Raw genomic sequence first — 22,857 nt, forward strand, 5'->3', positions numbered from 1 at the left:
ATAATATATATAAAGTATATATAAGATATATAATATATAACATATATAAAATATACATTATCTTATATATATTATATAATACATTACATATAAATATGATATATATATATAATATTTTATATAATATAAGATTTATATTATATATGATATATAATATATGTAATATAATACATACATTATATATATTATATATGATACAGTATATAGTATATCTTATATATATTATATATCTATATATAATTATATATATATTTGTATATATAATACTTATATATATGTATATATATATATATGAATGCATTTTATCTATTTATCCACTGATGGTCACTTAAGTTGTTTCCATGTCTTGGTTATTGTCAATTATGTTGCAGTGAACATATGTATTTTCTGAATAAGTGTTTTTGTGTTTTCTTCAGTTAAATATCCAGAAGTAGAACTGCTAAGTCATATGGTAGTTCTAGTTGTAACTTTTTTGAGGAACCTCCATACTCTTTTCCACATTAGTGGCTATACTAACATACATTCCTACCAATAGCATATGAGGGTTCCTTTTTCTCCACATCTCTGCCAACATTTGTTATTTTTGTCCTTTTGAGAATACTCATTCTTAGAGGTGTGTGATAATATTTTGCTATGGCTTTATTTGCATTTTCCTGATAACTAATGATGTTGAGCATCTTTTCATATGCCCATTGACCATTTGGATGTCTTCTATTCTGAAAAATGTCTATTCAGTTCCTGTGCCCACTTTGTTTTAATGTAATTGTTTTTTTGTAATTGAGTTGTATGAATTGTTTATACAGTTGATCGTTGAACAACTCAAGTTGAGGTACCAATCCTCCATGTAGTTGTAAATTGGTACATGACTTTAGAGTTGGCCCTTTGTATCCACAATTCCCCATTGACAGATTCAACCAACTATATATTGTGTAGTCCTGCAGTAAGTATTGATTGAAAGAAAACCCATGTAAAAGTAGACTTGTGAAGTTCAAACCCACCTTGTTCAAGTGCCAAAAATATATTTTGGATATTAGCCCTTTATAGGATCTATGACTTGCAAATATCATCTCCCATTCTTTAGATTACCTTTTAATTTTGCTGATTGTTTCATTTGCTGTGGTGAGGTCTTTAGTTTGATATAGTCACATTTATTTTTCCTTTTGCTGCCATTGCCTTTGGAGTCAATTCCAAAAATTGCTAGATTCATATCAAGGAGCTTTCCAATTACGTTTTCTTGTAGGAGTTTAACGGTTTCTGATCTTATATTCAAGTCTTTTATCCATTTGAGTAAACTTTGCGTATGGTGTAAGATAGTGTTCCAGTTTCATTCTTTTTCATGTGATTGTTCAGTTTTCTGAGACTATTTATTGAAGAGACTGTTCTTTCCCCTTTGTATATTCTTGCCTCCTTTGCTGTAGATTAATTGACTATATATGCGTGGGTTTATTTCTGGGCCCTCTATTCTGTTCCATTGATCTGTATGTCATTGTTATGCTAGTACCATACTGTCTTGATTACTATACTTTTAGTATAGTGTAAAATCAGGGTACATGATGCCTCCAGCTTTGTTCTTCTTTCTCAAAATTGTTTTTGCTATACAGGATCCTTTGTGGTTCCATACAATTTTTAGAAATATTTGATCTACTTCTATTAAAAAATGCCATTTTTGTTATGAATGGGTGTTGAATTTTGTTCAGTACTTTTCTGTATCTGTTTAGATATTTGTGTGACTTCTTTTTCATTCTTCATTTTGTTAATTCCAGGTATTGTGTTGATTATTTTTAATGTTGAACCATCCTTGCATCCCTGGAATAAATCTCACTTGATTGTGGTGTATGATCCTTTTAATGTACTGTTGAATTCAATTTGCTCATATTTTTTTTCAAAGATGAATATTTTTAAGATGGATCTCATAAGCCATTAGACACCTTAACAACAAACAAACAAGATACATAAAGCAAAAATCAAAAGAAATAGAAGGGAAAAGAAAAAAATAAATTATAGGGAGCCATATTAACATTTCTCTGAGAATATTATATCAGGTGCAGAAAAAATAAGAATAGGAGCATCTTGAATGATGTCATTACTAATTTAAATAGAGTAGATTTATATTTAAATTATATTAATCATACCCTACACAAGTATATTTAAAATTTTGTATCTCATATGTTGTTGTTAAATAGGACATTTAGAAAAACTGGCAAAAAGATAAACATTACTAAATTTCAAAAAAGTAGAATTATTTTTGGTATGTGTGTGTTTCATTTATGCATATACACATATGTTATTTTTGAAATTATTTTCCATTATGAGTGATTGAGTGAAAGTTGCTCAGTCATGTCTGACTCTTTCCAACCCCATCGACTATACGGTCCATGGAATTCTCCAGGCCAGAATACTGGAGTGGGTAGCCTTTCCCTTCTGCAGGGGATCTTCCCAACCCAGGGATCAAATCCAGGTCTCCCACATTGCAGGCAGATTCTTTGCCAGCTAAACCACCAGGGAAGCATTTTCCATTATAGATTATTACAAGATATTGACTATAGTTCCCTGTGCTATACAGTAAATCTTTGTTGCTTGTTGTATATCTATTTTTTATATTAGAAATCTAGTATTCTGTTCATACTAAGTCAAACAAGTGGAATCAAAATGTCATAAATTTTTTAGTCAGGCAAAAATTTTATGTTTTCTAATACATATATATATTATACATATTATTTATGTGTATGTATACAAAAGCTTTTCTGCTATGCTTGATAAAGGCTTGAGGAAGAACATAAAAAAAAAACAGATGGAGAAATTGGAAAACAAGCCAAATGAAATAGGAACACTGAATATGAAATAAAGAAAGTGAAACAAACTAGATACAAATAAAAGATCTTCATATAGACCAGTTATTTTTAAACATGACTGCTCATTAGAAACATACCTGGAGCTCTGGCCAAAATAAAAGCAATGCCTGGACATTTTTATTTTTCAAAAAATTCCAAGATAATTCTGATATGCATTTGGATTTTAAAAATTGATTACAGGTTTTTCTATTTAATGGTAGTTTTGGTGATATAGAATGCTATAATTTTTCTGTTGACTAATCATGATACAGTGGTATTAAGTGAGTAATAGTTGCATAATCACAATAGTGAAAGATATTTATCAGCTTTCACAATCAGTAACCAGACCAAAAAAATATAATTACAATTGCAAGCCATAAAAGGAACATGATTAACCTAACAATATAAAATAATTACATACAATTTGGGGGGGTCAAGCAGAGTGATGTGGTAAGTGGAGGTGCATACATGCACATTTTCATCTGCTCAGCCAGTCTATGTCTTTTGGTTGGTACATTTAATCCATTTACACTTAAGGTAATTATCAATATGTATGACCCTATTACTGTCTGTCTTAATTGTTTTGGGTATATTTTCTGTAGATCTTTTCCTTCTCTTACATTTCTTGCCCAGAGAAGTTCCTTTAGCATTTGTTGTAAAGCTGGTTTGGTGGTGCTGAATTCTCTTAACTTTTGCTGTCTGGAAATCTTTTGATTTCTCCATCAAAGCTGAAGGAGAGTCTTGCTAGGTAGAGTATTCTTGGTTGTAGGTTCTCTGCTTTCATCACTTTAAATATGTCATGCCGTTCCCTTCTGGCTTGTAGAGTTTCTGTTGAGAAATAGCTGATGGCCTGATGGGAGTTCCCTTGCATGTTATTTGTCATTTTTCCCTTGTGTGCTTTTAATATTTTATCTCTGTCTTTAATGTTTGTCAGTTTGATTATTTGGTGTAGTCCTCCTTGAGTTTATCCTGCCTGGGACTCTCTATGCTTCCTGGACTTGGTAGACTATTTCCTTTCCCATGTTAGAGAAGTTTTCAGTTATTATCTTCAAATATTTTCTGAGGTCCTTTCTTTCTCTCTTCTTCTTCTGGGAACCCTATAATCCAAATGTTGGTGCATTTAATGTTGTCCCAGAGGTCTCTTAGACTGTCTTCATTTCTTTTCCTTCTTTTTTCTATTTTCTGTTCTGTCTCAGTGATTTCCACCATTCTGGTCCTCCAGGCCATTTATCCATTCTTCTGCCTCAAATATTCTGCTATTGATTCCTCTTAGTGTATTATTCATCTCTGCTTGTTTGTTCTTTAGTTCTTTTAAGTATTTGGTAAACGTTTCTTGCATCTTCTCAATCTTTGCCTCCAGTCTTTTTCCGACATCCTGAATCATCTTCACTGTCATTATTCTGAATTCCTTTTCTGGAAGGTTGCCTATCTCTACTTCATTTAGTTGTTTTTCTGGAGTTTTATATTGTCCCTTCATCTGGAATGTAACTTTCTGCTTCTTCATGCTGATTACTTTCGGTAATGTGGTTTTGTTTTCATCACTGTGGAATTGTGATTCTTCTTGCTTCTTCTGTCCACCCTCTGATGGGGGAGGCTAAGAGGCTTGTGTAAGCTTCCTTGTGGGAGGGACCTGATGGATGGGAAAAACTGGGTCTTGCTCTGGTGGGCAGGACCTCACTCAGTAAAGCTTTAATCCAGTTATCTGCTGATTGGTGGGGTTGCACACTCACCCTGGTAGTTTTTTGTCCTGAGGTGACCTAGCCCTCACGTCTACAGGCTTTATGGTTGAGTTAATGGCAACCTCCAAGAGTGTTTACACCAAAGGGGACCTTCCCATATGGCTGCTGCCACCCCCACCCCTGTCCCTGTGGTCACCCCCTGCTGACCTGTGAGACCCAGGAGACCCATCAGTAGCAGGTAGTTTTGGTTCAGTTTCCTGTGGAGTCACTTCTCCTTTCCTCTGAATCTTGGTGCAACCAAGGTTTAGTTTGTGCATTCCAAGCCTGGAGTCTCTGTTTCCCCAAGTCCTGTGGAAATCTTGTAATCAAATCCTGCTGGGCTTCAAGGCCAGATTCCCTAGGGATTCCCAGTCCCTTTGTTGTGTCCCCAGGCTGGGAAGCCTAATGTGGAGTTCTGAACCTTCACAACAGTGGGAGAACTTCTTTGGTATCATTGTTCTCCACTTTGTGGGTCACCCACCTGGCAGGTAAGGGATCTGATTTTATTGTGATTATGCCCCTCCTACTGTCTCACTGTGGCTTCTTCTTTATCTTTGGACATGGGGTATCTTTTTTTGGTAGGTTCTAGCATCCTCCTGTTGATGGCTTTTCAGCAGCTAGTTGTGATTTTGGAGCTCTCACAGGAAGAGATGAGTGCACATCCTTCTACTCTGCCATCTTGAACTGGAAGCAATAGCTCTGCTTTTTATTTCATGAAGCAAATAATGGGATGAAAACTGCATCATCACTAACACCCAGTCTGTAGGTCTACCATTACCTCCCTTTTCACAAAGGCCAAATCCTCTATTTTGTGCAAGATCTCTGTCTCCTCTTACCTCTTATGCAAGACCTCACTGCTGTAGTCATCCTTGTTCTCATGAAATGTCAGCATTTTCCAGTCTTGAATTATCACACAAGCATCAACCATAGTGGTCTTTCCCCCAACTACTACTTCTTTTCTATGTTTAGCAGACTGTTGAAAGAGAGGTATGAACTCTTTCACCCCTCCTTGCCTTCTCTCCTATAAAGGTTACTCCTGTCAAGGATTTTATTCTTATCATCCCACTGATACTTAAAAAAAAAAAAAAATCAAATTCCCCCATGTTTCCACATCTGACAGGTCACTCTTCAATCCTTCCTTGTATGAAACTGTATGCATCATCCTTTTCAAAAGCTTTCTTGTTGATTGATCCATTGGCTGGTTTCCTCTCTTGCTGTGTAAGGCACCGTGTGCTCCTAGTCTTCCTCCTTCCTAATCTAAGGATAAATACTGTGTTGGCTGAAAAAGTTTACTTGAATTTTTCATACAGTTGCACGGAAAACCTGAACAACTTTTTGGCCAACCCAATACAAAGTAAAGGGAAAAAACGACAATTTTCTTCAGTGAAAAAATGCAAGAGACTCTCTACCTCACATTTTCTTATCATATTTGTTGCTTAAAAAAATAAGCATTGCTGTTACAAAGTAAGAAATGTAGGTACGTTTTTGTGGCTAAAGAAGTCTCTTGCCAGTTTTAAGGCTTAGGAATATCTCAAATACCTAAGAACCATCTCTTTGCATGTAAGCAAGGAACATAGGGCCCTGGCTTCTGGTTTATGGGGGAGAGTAAAAGCCTAATTTCAGTGGAGACTTTGCTCCAAGTTACAAAGCTCCCTCCTGTAACAAAGATGCAAGAAGTTTATTTTTCCTTTGGATAAAGCCAGTTAGCTAATGCCAATGGCCACCCAATTATCATAAGAATCTAGAAGGATTTCTGTGTGACACATGGTGTGTTCAGTCCTCTCCCACATTGCAGGCAGATTTGTTACTGTCTGAGCCACTAGGGAAGCCTATTTGAACACTAGTTACTGATTACCTTACATGTATATAGTGGGCTGTATCTGCCTGATTCTATAAAAATAAGATTTCTTTCTGGCTTTGCAATCTTAGTTGATCACCTGTGCTGCACACCCGAGTCTAATTCAATAGAATTAGCAGTGGTAATTTCATAACAATGGTAATTTAACAGGAAGAATGTCGTTTTATCTTCTACTGTTGTGGAGAGGTTTTCTGGGTTGGCAGGAGATTTTAGTTATATTTCCCCAACACTCAGGACTGCATTTCCTGCCTATAAATATTGGGGCTTCAATGTGTCTTTGTTGGGCTTTTTTCTTTCTTACTGTCTTCTTAAATAATCTTCTTTATTTCATCGGCTTTAAATGCTGTCTATTAATGTATTAATGTGTATTGGGTTTTCAGACCTCAGCAATCTCTTTGCTTATAAACACACACACACACACACACACACACACACACACACGTGCACACACACACCGTGAATACAAGTCTAAATCTCTTATTTGATGACTTCACATGTAAGTCCTGTTTATAAATGAATATTTAATCTCCAGTATCTCTGACGTAAACCTGAGTCCTTCTCCTGTGTTTCCCAGTTTAGAAAAAAGCACCATCATTCAGCTTCTCAGGTTACAAAGCTTAGTTTTGCTTTATTTTTTCACTTTTATACACCCAGAATAAATTGTACAGATTTGCTTTCAAAACATATCTGAGTTTAATTCCTTTTCCCAAGCTCTGTTGTTAGGCCATTCCATTTAACATTTACACTGACCCCCAGAGAGGAAGAAGAAAACATAGGAGGCAAGGAGCCCAGGTGAAGGGTGGCTTTAATAAACTGGAGAAAAGATCCTGAGAGCACATGCTCAGAGAGGAAAGGTTACATGCAGAGTGAAGTTCAGATTGTGAGATGAACAGTATTTGCAGTAGTCTGTGGTGAGACACCAATCGTTTAAGTCCAGGAGACGTTGATAGGTTGGAAGTAATAGCTGTTTAAAGGAGCAGAAAATGAGAATTAGAAAAGGTTTAAGAATTAGAAAAGGAACCTACCTAAACAAATAGGTTCCTAGAAGTCACTGGAAAAAAAATTATGAGCAGGACTAGACAAGAGAACAGTCCTGAAGGCTGTTTGAGGCAAGATAAACTGAAGCGGGGAGGCCCAGGTATGGGATCGCTGCAGAGGAGGACGCCAGGTACAGAATCCACCATGGTGGGCTCCAATAAGAGTGCTAAGATGAAATAAACAGGGCGCTTCTTGTAAAGGTGAGAAAATCTATTGAAGAGAAAAAACAAGTAATTTAAAACTAGTTTAAATACAAGGTAAGAACTGATGTTTCTTAAGAGTCTTACAATCTAACCTAAGAGACACCCTGAGGGGATGGCAGTCTGGTTCCTGGAGGACAATGAGAAGAGACTCAGGGGAAGATATGCTGTTTTCTGTGGACCCAAATTCTAAGCAGACACCTCAGCAGTGTTGACCAGAGAGGGGACATGTGGTAATGCAGGCTTCAGTGTGGATAGGAGAAAGAGTGAGAGAGAAGAGACATGAACTTGTAGTCTAAGTTGTTCGTGTGTAAGAATTATGATACTAAAAAAATCCACTTTCTATCTTTGTGCAAATGGTAAATTTAATCTCAGTCTTTAGTGGATGTTCCCCTTCAGTCATGTCATCCCAGTAAAACCTAAGAAAGAGCCCTGGGGTCATGGCTGCTGCTGAATCATTGTTTTAGGATGTATCAGCCTTTCAGGTCATACCTTCAGTCTTAATGATTTTTCCACTGTTCTTGGGGCACAGGGGAGATTGGCAAGTTCTGGGAGATGAATCAGGAAAGAGAGCATAATAGTTATACTATCACTTTTATTGCTTCATCATTAATAATGGCAGTAATATTAGTATTACATTAAAGTGTAAAGACTTCACAAAATAAAAAAAATAATCAACAAAACTCAGTAAGTGATACATTCAATATATAAATATATTCAGTTGAGTTCAGCTCAGTCTTGTCCGACTATTTGTGACCCCATGAACCACAGTACGCCAGGCCTCCCTGTCCATCACCAACTCCCGGAGTTTACCCAAACCCATGTCCATTGAGTCAGTGATGCCATCCAACCATCTCATCCTCTGTCATCTACTTCTCTTCCTGCCCTCAATCTTTCCCAGCTTCAGGGTCTTTTCAAATGAGTCAGCTCTTCACAACAGGTGGCCAAAATATTGGAGTTTCAGCTTTATCAGTCCTTTCAATGAACACTCAGGACTGATCTACTTTAGGATGGACTGGTTGGATCTCCTTGCAGTCCAAGGGACTCTCAAGAGTCTTCTCCAACACCACAGTTCAAAAGCATCAATTCTTCGACTCTCAGCTTTCTTTATAGTCCAACTCTCACATCCGTACATGACCACTGGAAAAACCATAGCCTTGACTAGACGGACCTTTGTTGACAAAGTAATGTCTCTGCTTTTTAATATGCTGTCTAGGCTGGTCACAACTTTCCTTCCAAGGAGTAAGAGTCTTTTAATTTCATGGCTGCAATCACTATCTGCAGTGATTTTGGAGCCTAAGAAAATAAAGTCAGCCACTGTTTCCACTGTTTCCCCGTCTATCTGCCTTGAAGTGATGGGACCAGATGCCATGATCTTAGTTTTCGGAATTTTGAGCTTTAAGCCAACTTTTTCACTCTCCTCTTTCACTTTCATGAAGAGGCTCTTTAGTTCTTCTTCACTTTCTGCCATAAGGGTTGTGTCATCTGCATATATATTAGATATAAATATATTAGAAATATTAATTATCAGCCTAACAAAATATGTTTAAATATATTATCATAAACTGATAAAATTAGTATAATTAATATTACTCAAACCAGCATTACATAAAAGTGAACACAACTTAATTATGCATGAATCATTAAAATGGTATTATTTAGTTCAATTTCTTTGTAGAAGTCAGATGCTTTAAAAATTGCATTAATATGATTATTATTGAGCTGAATCTATTTTTGTAAGGAGACTTCCAACTGGTGGAAAGGCACTTGCTATGTCTTTACTAGCAGGACAATATTTAATAGATATTTTGCAGCTATTAAGCAGAGAATGCTTACAGATATTTTCCTCTGAGTCTCTAATCTGTGAATAATCACAGGTTCTATGATTGATAACATTGAAAACATTGTTTCAGCACCATCCCACAGTAAAATGCAAAGTATCAGTTTGATACTATGATGCTAATATTCCTTGGCTCAAATACTACTAGACCCTCAACGAAAATTGTCCTATGTCCTCTTTGGGTAATCGGTCTAGGTTAGGTTTCCTCCTCTGTATTTTCAAGTACCCTTTATTGAAGTATAGTTGATTTACAATCCTAGTTTTTGGTGTACAGCAAACAGATTCAGTTATGTGTATATGTAACAGCTTGTGGAAAAAGTGAACAAACTACTTGGCAAACCCAATATATGTATATAATATGCCTTTTCAGATTCCTTTTCCATTTTAGGTTATTACAAGATATTGAATAGAGTTCTCTGTGCTATACAGTAAGTCCTTGATGATTATCTATTTATATGTAATATTGTGTATCTGTTCATCCCAAGGCCCTAATTTATCCCTCCCTGCTTTCCCCCTCTGGTAACCATAAGTTTGTTTTCTATGACTGTGACTCAATTTCTATTTTTTAAATAAGTTCATTTGGTCACTTTTTTAAACTCCACATGTAAGTGATATCACCTGATATTTTTCTTTGACTTATTTCACTTAGTATAATAATACCTATGTCCATTCATGTTACTGAAAGTGGCATTATTGCATTCTTTTTTTAAGGCTAATTAATACTCCATTGTGTATATTATACCACATTTTCTTTATCCATTCATCCATCAATGGGCATATAGGTTGTTTCCATGTCTTGGCTACTGTAAATTGTGCTGCTGTGAATATTGGGGTGCATACATTTTTTTCAAATTAAGTTTCCTCCGGATATGTGCCCAGGAGTGGGACAGCAGGATTATATGGTAGTTTTATTTTCACTTTTTGAGAAAGCCCCATAATATTCTCCATAGTGGCTGCACCAATTTACATTCTCACCAACAGTGTAGGAGGGTTCCCTTTTCTCCACATTCTTGCCAGCATTTGTTATTTGTGGGTTTTTTTTTTGAGGATGGCCATCCTGACTGGTGTGAGATGATACCTCATTATGGTTTTAACTTCCATTTCTCTAATAACTAATGATGTTGAGCATCTTTTCATGTCCCTGTTGGACATCTATATGAACACCAGTCACTCTTATAAGCACTACTTTCTCTGTGCAAACAGCTCATGAATAAGTGAGTTTATTCTCTTTGAAATGTTTTAACTTTAGTGCAATTTATAAGAGAACATTCCATCTACGACATTAGAACTGCATAGACTAATTTATTATAGAACAAACCCTATCACATCTGTACTAAATAGTTTCTGTGTTTAATGGGATGATAACTGTGTTCAGGTCTTGTCACATGTACCTTGATAAAAGCGTGAACTGTAGGAGTTTGTTGTAGTGTCTTTTTGTTTCTGTTTTATTTTTTCTCTCCTTTAATGGTCTTTTCCTCTCTCCCTACTGAGGAAGCGTCCTTAGAGGGGGTCACTCAGGTCTGCCTCCCAGATTCTCAGCCCAAGGTATCATCAAGTTTATAGTTGTTAAATAATATTTTCTCCAATTCTATATCAAAACGTAAATGTCAGTTATGTTGTCATGCCAGCACGAACACCAGACATATATATTTACTCTTTTAGCTGCACTAGGTCTCAGCTGAGGGACCTTTGATTGTCACTGTGGATGCAGGACCTTTAGTTGCAGTATGCGGGCTCTTTTTAGCTGTGGCATGCAGGATCTTTTCTTTCTTGGTTGCAGCATGAAAACTCTTATTTGCAGCATGTAGGGTCTAGCTCTTTGATCAGGGATCAAGCCCAGAACTCCTGTATTGGGAGCGTGGAGTCATAGTCACCGGATCACCCAGTGAAGGGAAGTCCCCATACACCTGAGTTTTAAGTGAAAGTTAACGGATCATCATTGTCATCATCATCAGTCTCAGGTCTGAAGCATAACTCAGCCTAAGTGGAGGTGTCTAGTGGTGGGGATTCCTGGAGCTGTGGCAGGGAGGACCAGCAGGCTTTGTGGGCTCTCCTAAACTCTACTCCTCAGCCCTCTGCCCTTCACAGGCACTTTCCCAAGAAAGATCCTCTGAATTATTAGTGTGGGGACCCATCACATGGCAGGAAACACTAACAAAGAGAGCTGGTAAAGAAACAGCAGCTTCAAGTTTTTAGAAGTATTTTTCTTAGATAAGAAACTTAACTTTAAGTGATTCAGTGATGGTAAAATAAGAGCACAAAACTAAGTATCATATTTTTAAATGCTTAGGTTTATATTATGAGAAAGAGACCAAGAAAAGCATGGTAAAAGCACAAAGTTTCCAAAATTTTATATGGGGAAAAAAGTGTGTGTGTGAGAAAAAGTTATATATACAGAGAGAGAAATCTTAACAGGCATCTTGACTTTATTATGCAATTTCCTCAGATTCTCTTTCCTCCTTAGCCTATTACTGTACCAGCTTGACTCTAGCAGCCCAATTCTTTAACATCTCCAAGGACCTGTGCTCCTTTTCATAGAGATTAAAAAACCAAAAGTTGATCTGTCCCAACATAGAAACTGAAAATCAGTAGTTTTTAACGGAATCTACTTAAATACAGACACAGTTTCATCTAAGATGTTCACAAATTATAGTTAGTGTGTGTGTGTGTGTGTGTGTGTAAAAGTACAAGTTTTACATTCAGATAGACCTGGACTCGCCATCTTGAATTTTTCAGCTATGCAAGATTGGTCAAATATCTTAAATTCTCAGAATTTTAGTTTCTCTGTCTTTTAAAATAGGACTGGTGATACCTAATTCAAAGTATTGTAGAGAATGTTAATTAGATAGTGTTATAATGTCCTTAACATATACTGTGAGGATTTCCTAGGGGATTATTTTTGTTGTCATCATGATTTTATTACTATTGATATAAGAACAGTTGAAAATATTTAATTTCAGATAATTAAATGTTTTGTGAGTTAATATAAACACAAATGCAAATATAAAACACACAAGTCTAAAAAAGATGAATCTGATCAAAGAGTTAAAAAGAGTTATTCTCATCAGGTGTCATCTTACCAGGTTAATGGTGAAAAGATAACCAAAGAGAAGTGCTCAGTTAACCTTTAAATTGAAGTCAGAGTTCAATTTCTTAAATATCAGATCTGTGGAAAGGGAGAGAAGATTGGACCACACTGGAGAATAGCAGTAGAAGATGTGCTTTTTCAAGTTGAAAATCTATTCTGACTTTTAGAATTGTAAAGTGAGAACTCTCCTCGGTGGGATTTCAATCCAGTGACATTGAGAGAAGCATGACTTTTTTTTTTTTTTTTCTTTTGGTCTCTAAATACAAGGTCCTGAAAGTATTTTAAAGTGGTTTAAAAAGCTCATTTGTCATGAACTAACTTTTTAGAAACAATTTTCCAATGAATTTAGTGACAATAAGTTGGAAGCTGATTAGATGTACCCTGAAATGCCTACGGGTTTAACAATTAACCAGCAAAGAAAGAAAGGACACCATTTAGGTATTTCCAAAGGCAATGCATTAGACCAATTATTTGAGTCACTAAACAGAACTTGATTCTTTTGTCTATGATGCTATCACAAACTGTAAAAAGTAACTCTAGCATTGCTTCCTATGTTTTCATTAAAAATCTTTGCCTTTATTCTTAATATTAAGATTATTAATTACAAATAAAAATAAACCTAATTAAGAAATCATTCTATTACTACATTTTAAATGTTTTAGCTAAGTGCAGTGTTTGGCAATGAAAGACGATTTAAGACATGGATATGATGATAAGAGGATTTCTCTGGTGGCTCAGATGGTAAAGAATCTGCCTGCACAAAACACTCTCCAACATAAATCACAGCAGGATCCTCCATGACCCACCTCCCAGAATATTGGAAATAAAAGCAAAAATAAACAAATGGGACCTAATTAAAATTAAAAGCTTTTGCACAACAAAGGAAACTATAAACAAGGTGAAAAGACAGCCTTCAGAATGGGAGAAAATAATAGCAAATGAAGCAACAGACAAACAATTAATATCAAAAATATACAAGCAACTTCTGCAGCTGAATTCCCGAAAAATAAACGACCCAATCAAAAAATGGGCCAAAGAACTAAACAGACATTTCTCCAAAGAAGACATACAGATGGCTAACAAACACATGAAAAGATGCTCAACATCACTCATTATTAGAGAAATGCAAATCAAAACCACAATGAGGTATCATTTCACACCAGTCAGAATGGCTGCTATCCAAAAGTCTACAAGCAATAAATGCTGGAGAGGGTGTGGAGAAAAGGGAACCCTCTTACACTGTTGGTGGGAATGCAAACTAGTACAGCCACTATGGAGAACAGTGTGGAGATTCCTTAAAAAACTGGGAATAGAACTGCCATATGACCCAGCAATCCCACTGCTGGGCATATACACCGAGGAAACCAGAATTGAAAGAGACGCGTGTACCCCAATGTTCATCGCAGCACTGTTTACAATAGCCAGGACATGGAAGCAACCTAGATGTCCATCAGCAGACGAATGGATAAGGAAGCTGTGGTACATATACACAATGGAATATTACTCAGCCATTAAAAAAAATACATTTGAATGGGTTCTAATGAGATGGATGAAACTGGAACCCATTATACAGAGTGAAGTAAGCCAGAAAGAAAAACAACAATACAGTATACTAATGCATATATATGGAATTTGAAAGATGGTAACGATAAACCTATATGCGAGACAGAATAAGAGACACAGCATGGAACAATTTTATGGACTCTGAGGGAGAAGGTGAGGGTGGGACGTTCTGGGAGAATAGCATTGAAACATGTATATTATCATATGTGAAACAGAACACCATTCCATGTTCGATGCATGTGACAAGGGCTCAAGGCCGGGGCAATGGGATGATCCAGAAGGATGGGATGGGGAGGGAGGTGGGTGGGGGGTCCAGGAAGGGGAACACATGTAAACCCATGGCTGATTCATGTCAATGTATGGCAAAAACTATTACAATATTGTAAAGTAATTAGCCCCCAACTAAAATAAATAAATTTATAAAAAAAAAAAAAAAAAAAGAATCTGCCTGCAATATGAGAGATCTGCGTTCGATCCCTGGGTAGGGAAGATCCCCTGGAGAAGGAAACGGCAAACTACTCCAGTATTCTTGCCTGGAAAATCCCATGGACAGAGAAGCTTGGTGGGCTATACAGTCCATGGGGTCACAAAGAATTGGACATGACTGACTGACTAACACTTTCATTTTGTGATGATTAGATTTTTTTCCAAGTTTGTACTGTTTTAGTAGCTTAGTATGTTTTCACTTTATTTAAACTATAGATATATTTTCTATTAATCTTGGGTATATGCTTATTTTTGCTCTATCTAGAAATATATGTGTCTAGTAAGAACAATAAAAAGAAAATTAAACATATATATTTAAATGTATTGTGAATAAAGCACTATTATGACAAAATCTGTCCATTGACTAGCTAGGAATAGAAGGTTTAGCTATTGAAGCAGAATTAATGGGTCCAAAGTGATGTAGAGTTAACTATTTCCATTTTCTTTAACTTCAGTCTACAGAAGCAGATTCAATTGTTACTGAAGATCAGTGGAAGTGACATGGCCTGGATGATTACACAAGTAAGATTAGAAAAGAAAAAAAAAGCATAAGTTATTCTCAGAGACAGGTATCAAGGACTCGTTACCTTGAGTGTATTTCAGGTCATAGGCGTGTTTAACTTTTAAACAGCATCTTGGGTACTACAGGAGTGACAGTTTAACTTTCTTTTGATGATTGAAACAAATCATTAACTACTGCATAAAATCTCACAAACAGCCAAGATATTGACCAATATGGTTTTGTGAAGACTTAGTAAACTCTAATCTAATTTGACTTCATGATAGAAGGACAAATCAAATAAATGAAGGGAAATAGTTGAAAGTGTTTTGACAAGATTTTAATTTTAATGAAGCAATATGGTTTTCTTTAAGTCACTATTTTACAGTGAGATATCAACTCAGTTACCATTTAAATTACAGAATCCTGGGAAATGACACATATCTTCTATCATCTTTAACTAGACTAAAAATAGGCATTCTTATTTAATTCCCAGTTCATACTAGTTGAAGATGCAGGGAGTACTTTCTATCATTGAAATTTTAAGACCTTTAAAGGATATAAAATATTAAGTACACATGTCTTTCAAGCACCGGGATAACCCGGAGGGATGGGATGGGGAGGGAGGTGGAAGGGGGGTTCTGGAAGGGGAAAACATGTACACCCATGGTGATTCATGTCAATGTATGGCAAAACAAATACAATAGTGTAAAGTTAAAAAATAGAAAATAAACTAATTAAAAAAAACATTCAGAAAACTAAAAACAAACAAACAAAAAAAATTAAGTAAAGAAATGATTAAATGTTGACCTTTGGTTCAAGGTCTTGTTTTGAAAAGTATTTCAATGCTTTACCTACACAAGATACAAGAATTGTATCCTCAGGTCCCCCAAAGAAAGTTTCTTATAACTTCCTCTTTGAAATTTCAATGATGTTTAAAATAATCTCTGGTGTGTGTGGTTGCTCAGTCACTCAGTCGTGTCTGACTCTTGTGCAACCCCATGGACTGTAGCCCATCAGGCTCCTCTGTCCATGGGGATTCTTCAGGCAAGAATACTGGAGTGGGTTGCCATTTTCTCCTCCAAGGGATCTTCCCAACCCAGGGATCGATCTAACCTGCATCTCTTATGTCTCCAGTGTTGGCAGGTGGGGTCTTTACCACTAGTGTTAGCTGGGAAGCCCAAACAATCTTTGGGGTCCCTGTTTATTTTAAATCCTGTTTCTCCATTTTGTAACAGATGTGACAGGGCTCTTTTAATATCTTTGTAACTGTACCTTTGCAATTCACTCAAATGCCTAGTTTGACAACAGACAAAATCTTGTTTCCTTTTTCACTTGACTGATTTCCGATGTAATTTATTTTTTCCTAATAATGATTGTCAAGATAAAGCCAAAAGTTAATCAATATTTGTTGGGCACTGTGCATCACTAGTCACTGCTAGGCTCTGGGTGCATAGCTACTAGCTGCCCTTAATGCTGCACACTTGATAATTGAGATGACAAATAGTTAAACACACAATTACTAACTACCATGGAGAAGGGTGTTTTGGGTACACTTAGCAGAGGTGTCTAAGTTGGTATTTGTGGGGAGGTCAGGTGAACAGCCAGAGAGAATAGTCAATTCAGACCTAATGGACAAGGAGGACTTACCTGGTATGGTGGAGGCAATAGTGTGGAAGAGGCAGCAGCATGTTTGAGATCCAACAGGGGAGAGAAGAGCAAAGATCAAGTCAGGAACTTAAAGGAAATCAATGGCTAGAGCCCAGGTGTGAGGGCAATGAGGAGCCTCATAAGAAATGAGACTTCACACCAGTGCCAATATGGAGCTATTAAAAGATTCAAAACAGGGGACTAACATGATCATAATTGCTTTACGTAAATACAGGTATTAAGATGGTAATGCTCTGTCCTTGTTTTTGCTGAAGACTGGAGACTGTAAGTACCCCACACTGGGAGGGGTAGCCAGCCTGAGGAGGATTTGTAGAGGGTGTTCTCAGACAAGGGATGAGGGATGTAGCTGACAGTAGCTGATATCAGCCTCCAGACAGTACCAAAAAGATATAGAAGTAGCACCGGAAATGTGATGGGGGTGGGCTGTTCACTGTGATATGAGATCTGTCACGTCTCCCCTTGAGGGAGGGGGGTTCCTGGGGGATCTTTCTGATCCTCTCATATTTGCCCCCCACAGCCTGGGGGACACAGGGCTGGAGAAAGACAAAGGGTGAGACCATGGCTGGATCCCCTAGACCAGTGATGTGTAAGCTATGTGTAGGGTGTAACAAGCCTATGCGTGCTTTCCTAATAACCCAACCTGGGGTGGGCTGGGGTCAGGGTGAAGAGAGTCTGTTGGAGACCAAGCAGTCAAATGCACTTGGAGTTGTTCTTATAAGAGATGCTCTAGCTGGAGTGATGTCCAGACAAGGACTGCTGAAAAGCGGAGATTGAGAAAGCAGATTCATGTGATCCTGCAGATTGTATAGCTGTGCTAGGGAACCAGGGGGGGTGGTCTTCATAAAAGGCCTGTCTCAACAAACCCCACCGTGTTAGTCTGCATTCTCCGGAGAAGAAGAATGAATAGAGTGAGTGTGTGTGTATGTCTGTGAGTTGGTTTGCAAGTGCCTATTTTAAGGACTTGGCTACATGATTATGGGAACTAGCAAGCCCAAAATCTTTGGAGTGGGCTGGCAGGAAGAGTTAATGCTGAAGCTCAAATCTGAACACAATTTGGAGACAGAATTCTGTCTTCCTCAGGGAATGTCCATCTTTTTATATCAAGGCCTTCAACTGACTGGATGAGGCCCATCCACAACATAGAGGGTGATCTGCGTTACTCAAAGTCCACTGACTTAAATGTTGATCTCGTCTAAAAAATACATTCACAGGAACATCCAGACTGTTGTTTGAGCACACATCTAGAGACTTTGACCAAGCCAATTTGACTCATACAATTAAGCATCACATCCACAATTAACTGGCACTAAAACTCAGCATTAAAAAACCTAAAATCATGGCATCTGGTCCCATATCATGGCATCTGGACTTTTGTCGACAAAGGTCCATCTAGTCAAAGCTGTGGTTTTCCAGTAGTCATTTACATATGTGAGAGCTGGACCATAAAGAAGGCTGAGTGCTGAGGAATTGACACTTTTGAACTGTGGTGTTGGAGAAGACTCTTGAGAGTCCCTTGGGCAGCAAGGAGGTCCAACCAGTCAATGTTAAGGGTAATCAGTCCTGAATATACATTGGAAGGACTGATGCTGAAGCTCCAATACTTTGGCCACCTGATGGGGAGAGCTGACTCATTTGAAAAGATCCTGATGCTTGGAAAGATTGAAGGCAGGAGGCAAAGGGGATGACAGTGGATGAGATGGTTGGATGGCATCACAGACTAAATGGACATGAGTTTCAGCAAACTCTGGGAGATAGTGAAGGACAGGGAAGCCTAGCGTGCTGCAGTCCATGGGGTCACAAAGAGTTGGACATGACTGAGCGGCTGAACAACAACAACCACAATTAGTTGCAAACCCTTTTTAAAGCCATAGAAATGTAGACTGTAAATGGAGATGTGAAAACCAGAAGGGAGGAAGGCCACAGAGGTCCTGTTCTCAGCACAGTCCTGTTCTCAGTGCTGGAAGAGGAGAAACACCTTAAATTCCAGAGCCTTAGTTATTTCAAGTGGATGGTCGTAGTGATGACTGACTCTTTCTGCTGTCTAAAGTGACAGAGGAAGAAGATCCAGTGACCCAGAGCAGGCTTTTAGGAACAATAGGGGGAAAATAAAGCCACTTTATTCCTTATCTGGAGTACCTGCACTTTCAACAAACTATCTCCAGGTTGTCTCCGCCTGCTGTGAGATGATGATTTTAGTGCTCCCTGTTCTGATGCTCTGTTAGCTAAGGGTGAGTGGATGTGGTGGTGGTGGGGCTTCACTGATGGCTCAGATAGTAAAGAATCCTCCTGCAGTGCAATAGACCTGAGATTGATCCCTGGGTTGGGAAGATCCCATGGAGGAGGGCATGGCAGCTAACTCCAGTATTCTTGCTTGGAGAACTCCACGGACAGAGAAGCCTAGAGGGTTACAGTTCAACTAACACTTTGTCTATGTATATAGAGTCAGTTTATATTTAAGGGTTGAAATGTCTTCCTGGATAACTTGTCCCATTATCATTATATAATGACCTTCTTTATCCCTGATAATGTTCTTATTCTGTATATTCTGCTTAGTCTGAAATTAATACAGCTACCCCTACTTTCTTGTGATTACTGTTAGCATGGTATGTCTTTTTCCATATCTTTATTTTTAATCTGAGTGTTTATATTTAAAGTGGGTTTCTTATAGAGAAGTTATAGTTGGTTTTTGTTTTTTTAATTGCCTTTCATAATCTTTGACTTTTATTTCATGTATTTATACCATTCACACTTAAATTGTTCATATCATTGGAATAATATCTACCATGTTTGTAACAGTTTTCTTTATGTTGTACTTGCACAACAAGTTTTTTCTATTTTCATCTTTCTTCTGTCCTCTTTCTTGGGTTTTAATTGAGCACTGTATATGATTCCATTTTATCTCCTCTGTTAGCATAGCAATTATATTATCTTTTAAAACTATTTTAGTGGTCATCTTGGAGTTTGCAGTACAAAATTACAACTATTCTGAATCAATCATCAGATAACTAATACTGAGGTTTGCAGGTGTATTATAACAAAGGTTTTCCATTTCCTCCCTCCTATCTTTTATGATAGTGCTGTCATTAATATCACTTATGGTTACTATTATTATTTTAAAAAGCAGTTATCTTTTTTTTTCTGTGACTTTGTTTTTTAATTCTTAAGCCTTGTGATCAGATGATTTACATATTTGTGCTATTGATATAGCCCCTCTACTTTAAGCCTTCTAATGAATTTGCAAAAGCACCATTGCCAATCACGCATATACAAGCAGTTCTACAGTTATGTTTCTGATTTCCTGTTTAAAAGATAATCCTGAATTATAACTTAGTCTGATTTTGTGAAGAATGCACAGCAAAGATTACTAACATACCTTGTCACAGTGAATTTTAAAAGCATCTCATCTTAAAGATCATCTGTAAAATGTGAGGTGCTAAATACTCTTTATTTATGCTATACATAAACAACACTAAAATGGCTTTCAGTAAGTAAAAGGTAATATTTTAGATAGGAGAATTTTAATTAAATTGACATAGTTAAGACCAAAAAGATAAATGGACATTGTCAGTGTATCTTCAACTTTTGCCTTAACAAGCTAATGAACACAACTTGAAACGCACGTGAGCCCTCCTCTGTTCTATGAGACAGTGAAGGGAACTTTTCAGTACATAAATATATTAATGTAACCAGTTATAGAAATCTAAATATAAAACCAGTCTCCTATAGCGTTTGAGAAGGCATTCACCATCTCCATGAAAAGTTTAAAATTCCTTATTCAAGTTCAATCATTTCTTTAGAAAGGGAAAACAGTGATAGTACTTGTTAAACCAGAATTACTATCAAAATTTAAAAAGCTGACTGTATTCATTTAGCCACAAACCAATATTTAAATCAGGACAGTCCAACAGAAATATTCCATCAGCCATTCATGATCTGAATTCTAGAGTATGAGATCAATTGAAGTTTGGTACACATAAAACATCATGAGACACTTCTGTTTCATAATAAATAAAGCAGTGGCCAACTATTACTTGTTAGTAGCTTTTTAGAGATAAGTTATCAAGTCTCCCCTTTCTTCCTTCTTCTTAATGCCAGCAAAGATGGTTTTTGTGCCAGAGATGTACTTCTTGGGATTCTCCAAATACTCCATCAGTATCTCCTCTCCCCGATGATGCTTTTGTCCTTGTTAGCATCTATGTAAGAGAATCCAGCACCCTGACCTGTCTTTCATCCAAACAGACCATATCCCAGTCTTGTGCTTGCCTCCCTTTTCCACAGTATGGCACCAGACACACTTCTGAACAAAAATCTTCTTGCCCTTCTCCATATCACCCATTTTTAAATCGTTTTTCCTCTGTGAGCGAGTGAGAGGTTCCCACTCACAAGCTGAACGTTCTGCTCTCTCAAAAAGCAGCTATCTTTTAGATCAATTAAGATTGGGAAAAATAAAAGCTTCATTCAACAGTCATTTATTTTTTATCTGACATTCTTCTTTTCTTTATATGTGTACTAGTTTCTGACTAGTATTATTTTTCTTCTCCCTATTGATTTTCTTTTAAAATTCCTCAAAGGATACATTGGTTGGCAATGAATTTGTACAGTTCTTTGCTTTCCATGAGCCTGTTGTTTCCCCTCTCAATTTGTAGGACAGTTTCAGCGAATAGAGAATTATAGGGTAGTGTGTTTTTCTTTCTCTCAACACTTTAAATCTCTTCCTTCTCTCTTCCTTCCCTTGTTTCTGATGAGAAGTCTTACTTACAACTTCTTTATCGATGTTCCTCTGTATGTTCAGTATTTTTTATTTTCCTCTGTCTTCTTTCAAGATCTTGTCTTAACTTTCTGTACTTAACATTCGAACTTCTCAAGTATATATTTTTGATTCTGCTTGGAGTTCTCTTAGCTTCCTGGATTAGTGATTTGGTATTTGTCATTAACTGTGTAAAATTATCTGCCATTATGCTTTAAAATACTCTTTTACTCCATTTTTTCTCCTTCTATTATTTCAGTTATTTGTGTGCTACACATTTTGAAATTTTCCCTCAGTTCTTAGATGCTCTTTCCCCCTATATTCTTTTTTATCATTGTATTGTAATTTGAGAAGTTTCTATTGAAATATCTTCAAAATCATTGATTCTTTCCTTGGCCATGTTCAGTCTACTGATGAGCTTATCAAAATTATTGCATTCTTCATTTCTGTTACAGTGTCATTGACTTCTAGAACTCCCTTTTGATTTTTCTTAAAATTTACATCTCTCTGCTTACACTACCCATGTATTCTTGCATACTGTCTTTTTTTCCACTGGAACCCATAAAGTTGTCATTATAGTTATTCAATTTCCTGTCTCCTAATTCCAGCATCTGTGTCATAGTTGAGTCTGATTTTGATGCTTGCTTTGTCTCTTCACATAACGTTTTATCTAGCCTCATAATTTTTTGTAGAATGCTGGAAATGATGTAATGAGTAAGAGTAACTGGGAAAAAGGCTTTTAGTGTGAGTTTTTTTGTTTATATGACTAGAAGGTAGGGCTGTGTCTAATGTTTACTGTATCTATGGGGACAGAGATTCATATTCTTCTATTCATATTCCTGTGTCTGTGGTCCTCCTTAATTTGAGTTTGTGTCCTCCAGCCGTTTCAGCTGCGAGTCACTGATCTTATACTGGACTCCCATAGATGCAGAGGTCAGTAGGGGCTGGGAGGGGAAGCGTTCTATAAACCTGCTCTTAAATCTCGGTCTTGCAGTAGGCCTATGTCTCTGATCTGTGACCATCATAAGTTTATTAATTTTCCCATTAGTTATATCTAAACTCACCTACCAATCTTTGAATTTCAGTTACTAGATTCTGTTTTTAGATGTACAATTTGTCCTTCTTGCAAATTTTTTTCCTGTGTTTTGAGGCCTTTTTATTTCTTGAACAATATCACATACTTTTAGAAGTACATTCTTTTATTAAAGAGTCAATGTTTTAAGGCTCTTTTTGTATTTATATTTGCTTACCTGTTTATAGATCAGTTTCATTTGTGTTTTTTAATTTTTGACTATTCAAATATAAATATATTTTCAGA

The 22,857-nt window shown here is 36.8% G+C and overlaps 1 long non-coding RNA gene and 1 pseudogene across 1 annotated transcript in view; one reads left to right on the forward strand and one right to left on the reverse strand.

Moving 5' to 3' along the window:
• LOC145508054 (uncharacterized) overlaps window positions 1-22,857 on the forward strand; it is a 145,421-nt gene that overhangs the window by 35,798 nt on the left and 86,766 nt on the right. Inside the window, exon 4 of the long non-coding RNA XR_014055327.1 lies at window positions 15,078-15,144. This is a non-coding gene — a long non-coding RNA (uncharacterized LOC145508054). The remainder of the gene's footprint in view (window positions 1-15,077; window positions 15,145-22,857) is intronic.
• On the reverse strand, window positions 20,820-21,128 carry LOC145508038 (cytochrome c pseudogene; annotated as a pseudogene).

This window comes from Giraffa tippelskirchi, chromosome 1 (genome assembly GCF_054371585.1).
Source record: "Giraffa tippelskirchi isolate mGirTip1 chromosome 1, T2T-mGirTip1v1.2.pri, whole genome shotgun sequence".
Taxonomy (NCBI): Eukaryota; Metazoa; Chordata; class Mammalia; order Artiodactyla; family Giraffidae; genus Giraffa; species Giraffa tippelskirchi.